The sequence below is a fragment of the Oryctolagus cuniculus genome, chromosome 10, assembly GCF_051225735.1.
Source record: "Oryctolagus cuniculus isolate XC-2025 breed Fujian yellow rabbit chromosome 10, ASM5122573v1, whole genome shotgun sequence".
In the NCBI taxonomy this organism is placed as follows: Eukaryota; Metazoa; Chordata; class Mammalia; order Lagomorpha; family Leporidae; genus Oryctolagus; species Oryctolagus cuniculus.
The window spans coordinates 78,070,949-78,077,707 of record NC_142876.1 but is presented as its reverse complement, the minus strand read 5'-3'; the positions used below and the strand labels follow the sequence as shown (position 1 = coordinate 78,077,707).

The following is a 6,759-nucleotide window of genomic DNA, read 5'->3' as shown; positions in this document are numbered from 1 at the left end:
CCCCAAACGCTTGCCCTTACACCTTAATTTTATTATTTTAAACAACTTTTTAAAGATTCATTTATTTATTTGAAAGGCGGAGTTCCAGAGAGGCAGAGGCAGAGAGAGAGAGAGGTCTTCCATACACTAGTTCACTCCCCAATTGGCAGCAAGGGCCAGAGCTGCGCCGATCTGAAGCCAGGAGCCAGGAGTTTCTTTCAGGTCTCCCACATGGGTGCAGGGAGCCCAAGGACTTGGGCCATCTTCCACTGCTTCTACTGCTTTCCCCAGGCCACAGCAGAGAGCTGGATCCGAAGTGGAGCAGCCGGGACAAGAACCGGCGTGCATATGGGCTGCTGGCGCTGTAGCCAGCAGCTTTACCCGCTACGCCACAGCGCCGGCCCCCTCTTGTCTGTTTCACGCTACCTTGTTCTGCCAGCACTCAGCTGCAGGCCTGCCTCCTAGAACACACTCACTTCACGCGTTGGAGCCAGAATGGAAGAAAGGAAAGAAAGACGGGAGGCCAGGAGCAGAGGATGAGAGGGAGGAAATCAGAGGCTGCTCAGGGAAACGTGAGTAATCTGGTCCCTGGGATACTTAGAATTTTCATTGTAAATTAATAAACCGACCTTCTGGTTTGATGCAACAGTCATGAGCGTGGTTAATGGCTTTTCCCCGGGGGCATAGCTCTGCTCCTGGTGCGCCGTCAAATCAGAATTCTGCAGGCTTCCACCTGGGTGAGTTCACATGCGCCGCTCCCTGGGAGACAGGCTGCTGGCTTTCTCCCCAGGAGGAGCAGGAGTAGGGCTTTTGCTTCCCACACTTGCGTTTCTCCCCCCAGGTAATGGCATCTGCTGTCTCCTGCAGCGCTGGGACCATTCAAAGTCAGGGTTGCAGCACCCAGTTGGCGCTCAGGAACAATGTATTGAACAAATGGATGTGGTCAGATTTGGTGCAGCTGATCAAATGTAGATTGTGCGATGGTTTTGGCTATTAAACCTAAACACATGATTGAACGGCCTACAAACTACTGACTAGAAGCCACAGCTCTGGATCGTCAAGTCCTAAGGCTACCCTGAATTCCACAGAGCAAATCATTGCTTGTGTTGAAGCACAGCGCCGCGGACAAGAGCCCAGTGCCCAACCTGGCCATCTCCATCTTATGTGAGGCTTTTCCAGGTCTGGCCTGACACTTTTTTTTTTATATAAAAGGTTTATTTATTTACTTGAAAGGCAGAGTTACAGAGAGGTGTAGAGGCAGACAGAGAGAAAAAGAGAGAGAGATTGAGAGAAGTCTTGTATCCTCTGGTCACTCCCCAAATGGCTATAACAGGTGGAGCTGAGCCAATCTGAAACCAGGAGCCAGGAGCTTCTTCTGGGTCCCCCACCCGAGTGCGGGGGCCCAAGGACTTGGGCCATCTTCCACTGCTTTCCCAGGCCATAGAAGAGAGTGGATCAGAGGTGGAGCAGCTGGGACTCAAACCAGCACCCATATGGGATGCTGGTGCTGCAGGTGGCAGCCTTACCCACTATGCCACAGTGCCGGCCCCTGGCCTGACACATTCTGTATGGCAGCAATTTCTGGCTTGGTAGGCAGTAGTCTTCATTCTGAAATAAATAACATTTTTGGTTGACGATTTGGTTGAGAATTTTCAGGTATTTGGTGAACACCCAGAAAGTAGGAAATTGCTATGCTGTGAGGATGGAAAAACAATCATGTCTTACTCCTCTAGTAACATCACTTACTCTCCCATTCTCTTCTCCAGAAAGTACCTTGTGGGTTACCCAGCCATATTTTGAGGTTTACTAGCTAGGTGCACACGCGCATGCACACACACAAATAAATGTACACACATCTCCTTTCTTTCTTCTGGAGAAAAACAAATAATGTAAGTGTGGCGGTACAAGTGTGGTAAAAACAAGCTAGCCCTAAACTTAGCAGTTTAAAGCAACACATGTTCATTATCGGACACAGGCTCTGGGGTTCAGGAATCCAGGAGCAGTTTTGGCCCAACATCTGTCTGATTGAGACCCGACTGGATGGGGCACACACTTGCCTGGTGGTTGAGACCCTGGCAAGGATGCCCACATCCCACATGGGAGGACCTACATCGGAGTCCCAGCTCTGCTCTGGATTCCAGTTTCCCCGCTTGATGTGCGCCCTGGGAGGCCGAGGATCAAGCACTTGAGTTCTTGCCACTGGCATGGCAGAGATCCGGATGGAGTTCCCAGGTCCTGGCTTCAGTCGCTACCAGCCCTAGCTGTTGTAGGTATTCGGGGAGTGAATCAGTGAATAAGAGCTCTCTGTCTCTGCCTCTGAAATAAAAAAAAAAAAATAGGAAGTCAACTGGGGCTGGAGGGTTTGATTTCCAATTCACTCACGCACTGCTGGCTGCGCTGGTTCTGGGCTGGCTCTTAGCTGGAGGTTTTAGTTCCCTCCTCCATGGGTCTGTGTAAGGGGCTCGTTCATGGTTGCTTATTTCTCCATGGTGGGCTGGGGGCGGAGAGAGGAGCCGCTAGAGCAGCTTTGGTTAAGTTAATTTTGGAGGGGCAAGCTGTCGCTTATCCACAGCCCATTGGTCGCACAGGCTGCGACATGGGACGGGAGGGAAAGTACTGGAAGGTATGAGAACATGAGGACCATGGGGGGCTCTCTTGGAGGCTGGCGTCATGGGGAATTTTTCAGTGTTCTCTACTAGTCTTCTGTCATTCCTCCCATGAAAGAGTAGAACACTACTTCTCCTCTCTTTGGAGAAGAGCGGGACTTGGTGATTTTCATGTAGCAGATAGAACAGGGTGGACGGGACAGGGTGTGACTTCACGTGGACAAGATCATCAACAGCTTGGTGACACCTGTCTCTCCTGCATCCCTCTGTCCGGGTTGTGAGGCCACTCAAGCAATGCTACAGAGAGGTTCATAGGAGAGTGGCTGAGGCTTCCTGCCAGCAGCCAGCACCCGTGGGCCAGTCATGTGACTCCGCCATTGTCAAAATAACTGCTGCAGCTCAGACAGCCTACAGGTGATGACGGCCTTGGCCCCACCCGGGACTGGGACCTCACGGGAGACCTTAAGGAGGAACCAACTAGGCTGAGCCCACACTCTTGCCTCAGGGAAAGTGCAATAGCCAATGTTTACTGTTGCAGGAAGTCACTAAATTTTGGGAGTGATTTGTTGTACAGTGATACAGAATACAACACGCTTACTGCATGTCCACGATCTTAGTTGCGGATAACAAAATCTGCCTGGTTAGCTGAAGCAGAAAAGGACCATACCAAAGGAACCAGACACTTCACTGAGCTCTCAGCAGGACAAAAGTAATAAGAGACAAAGGCTGACACCTCCATGGAGACACCTCATGGAGACTCTTCACATGGGCAGGGACCCTGAGGACTCTCGCGACTGTCAGGACGTCTGCAATTTTGCCTCTGAAAGTAGATGTTTCCACTACCACCCGTCTTGACAGATGGCTTGGACATGACACTTCCAAACCCAGTCCTTAGGGAAGGATCAGATCTATGGCTATACCCTAGTATGATAGTTCATCTATGGGTCGACTTGCCCAGATATTTGGTCAACCATGATTTCGCATGTTTCTGTGTGGGTATGTTTGGATGAGGTTGGCATTTCAATCAGTCAGTAAAGCAGGTTGCCCTTCCTCAAGTGGGTGGCCGCAGCCAATCAGAAGGCCTGTTGCATAGAACAAAGATCGATCTCCAAGCAGGAGTGAATTCTGCCAGCAAAGCGCCTTTGGCTTTGAACAGCAACATTGGTTCTATCTTGATCTTCATAATTGCATGAGCCAATTCCCTAAAATAAATACATCTCTTTCTTAGAGAAAGAAGATATATATATATACATATATATATATATAAGTGCATATAAATATGAGTATACTTCAAATGGCTTGTGGAAAACTAAAAGGCAATTTTTAAAAGATTTGTTTATTTATTTGAAAGGCAGAGTTATAGAAAGGCAGAGGCAGAGAGAGAGAGAGAGAGAGAGGTCTTCCACCTGCTGGTTCACTCCCCAAATGACTACAAGGGCCGGAGCTGGGCCTATGTGAAGCCAGCAGCCAGGAGCTTGTTCTCCCACGTGGGTGCAGGGGCCCAAGGACTTGGGCCATCTTCTACTGCTTTCCCAGGCCATAGCAGAGAGCTTGATTGGAAGTGGAGCAGCTGGGTCTCGAATGGGTGCCCAAATGGGATGCCAGCACTGCAGGCAGCGGCTTTACACATTAAGCCACAGCACCAGCCCCAAGATAATTTTATTAAAATTAAAAGGCAACTTAATTTCAGTGTAAAAAATTTTGAAATCCGTGCATAAAATGGGTCCTCAAAACGTTCATGAAGGGGTCAGTGCTGTGGCTTAGCAGGTAAAGCTGCTGTCTGCAGTGCCAGTATCCCCATATGGACACCAGTTTCAGATCCGGCTGTTCCACTTCTGATCCAGCTCTCTGCTATGGCCTGGGAAAGCAGTGGAAGATGGCCCAAGTCCTTGGGCCCCTGCACTCACATGGGAGACCAAGATCCTGGCTCTTGGCTTTGGACTGGCCCAGCTCCAGCAGTTGCAGCCAATTAGGAAGCAAACCATCAGATGGAAGACCTTTCTCTCTCTGCCTCTGCCTCTCTGTAACTCTGTCTTTCAAATAAATAAATAAATAAATCTGAAAAAAAAAAACCCACTCATGAAAGGTGCAGATTATGAAAAAAACTGCATAGCTTCAAAAAAAATTTTTACACCAAAATAAGACTTCCCATTTTTCCACAAACTTTTTGAATTGTCCTCACATTCACACACACACACACACACACACACACACAAATGTTATTGGTTCTGTTTTTCTGGAGAAATCTGATCAATACATTTAGTTATTGGCAGGTTCCAAAAGTGTGTTTCTGGCTTATGCATGTTCAGAGTCATAAAATAAGTAATTCTACAAACATAGGGACAGTCTCCCAGTTGCCAAGTAGCCCAACAGCTATATACAAGCGTGCATACATACATACATATATATACATACACGACATACATACATATAGTAGATATATATATAGAGAGAGAGATAGATCTACTATATTCACTGTTTAAATAGTCAAACATCACAGCAATCTTTCGTATCAAATTAAACCTGTCCCTCAATACCACCGTTCTTTCCAGTCCACAGAGAAAAGCACATGGAATCGTTTGATGTTTGTCCCTCAAGCCACTTTCCCCCCAAGTTGCAGACTTTAAATATGTGTTTGGGACATGCGCCTGGTGAGAACGCAGGGGTTCCATTAGATTCAAAGCTTGCACTGCAGGCACTGTGGTCGTTCTTCTGCATATATCTCTTCCTTTAATTATGTGCATTGGCAAATAATGAATGACACATCCCTCCAGAGATTTTCTAATTTTATCTCTTGATCCGAATTAAAGTCTGACCATAATTCCTTCTCTAGAGAGCGGTATTGTGTGCCTGCGAGTGAAGTTATGAGCATCGCTGTCCCAGGATGGGGGTGGAGGTGGGAGGGGGCCTTCCTGGCTGAGAAAACTCCATGAAATCTCATTCATTCAGATTCCTTCAAATTGGAATTTGGAATTATTCATCCTTCCCCAGGTTGAAGTTTGCTTTTTTGTTTTCTCTGGACAAAATGATTAAATAAAAAAAATTTTTTTAAAAAGCTAAATTGCAAGAAGACTATTTCAGTGGCTACAGCTGGAGAAGGTGTTAGCGTCTAATTTATCGAGGTCCAGATGGAACCTGCTACATGGAAGTCATTAGTTTTTTTCTGTAGGTTGAGAGCAGCAAAAATGAAGAGGGATTCATTCATAGAAGTTTGAAGCTTTTTTTTTTTTTTTTTTACAAGATCCCCATAAACTTTTGTTCCTTGCTTTAAACAACAGTGAAGCTGCAAGGCACGAGCGGCATTTGACTTTAAGCAACAGTGTTCCTCCCGGAGCAATCAATGATCTCATACTTGTGGGACCATCCAAGAGAAAGGAGATCCCGAAACGATCGCCAAAATTGTCCTCCGAAAAGAAAAGCTCCCAAATAACGCGAGCAAAGCACAGGCACAAGGAGAGTTTAGTTATGGGGTCAAAGGATTCTTTACCATGAAAACAGAAGTCTAGAATATGGAGAGTCAGTCTTCCGAACGTTGAGATAGACGCATCCGCTTGGCATGCTGGAGAAGCAAGATGACATGTGGGAGTCACGCGCTCCCAGCACGGAAAGCTCCTGTCCCGTGACCGTGACTGTGGCCCGCTGCTGTTGCTGGGCAAACAGCTTCCACGTAAGCACATTGTTCCCCTCCGCCCTTGGGATAACTGGGGCGGACTTGGGACCACCCCAGTGCCAGGAAAAACATTCTGGCTTTGTTTGGTGCTATGCCAGCGAGCCCTACAAACACTGTCGCCTTCCAGCTTTTTTGGTGTGAGCGTGGGAGGTAGCCCTGCAGTGAGCAGAGCCAGGGGCCCTCTCCTTGGTACCATCGTCTCGGAAGCGGGAAGGAACTGAGTGGCAATCCTCAGACCCCCGATTGTGCAAGCTGCCCGGATGTCTGCTCCCATGCCACAGGCCTCCACGTCGCATCTTCCAGATTTAGAATGGTTCTAATACTAGAAATGATCCACGCTTGATTTCACTCGTATGGGGAATCTAAAATAATTGGTCTCAAAGGAGCAGAGTCGAATTAGTGGTTATGGGAGGTGGGGGCAGGCAAGGGGGAGTGAGGGATGGTGAGATGTGAGTGCAGGGCTACACAATTACAGAAGGACAGGGGCTTGTAAGTGCACAATAC

At 47.8% G+C, this 6,759-nt stretch overlaps 1 long non-coding RNA gene across 1 annotated transcript; it reads right to left on the bottom strand.

Annotated features, from left to right (window-relative positions):
* Positions 1-1,172: 1,172 nt before the first annotated feature.
* Positions 1,173-6,258, bottom strand: LOC138844076 (uncharacterized). The gene is made up of 2 exons (XR_016214205.1): positions 6,073-6,258; positions 1,173-2,295 (listed from the first exon to the last, which is right to left on the bottom strand). It is a non-coding gene; the product is annotated as an uncharacterized LOC138844076 (long non-coding RNA).
* Between the last annotated feature and the right edge of the window lie 501 nt (positions 6,259-6,759).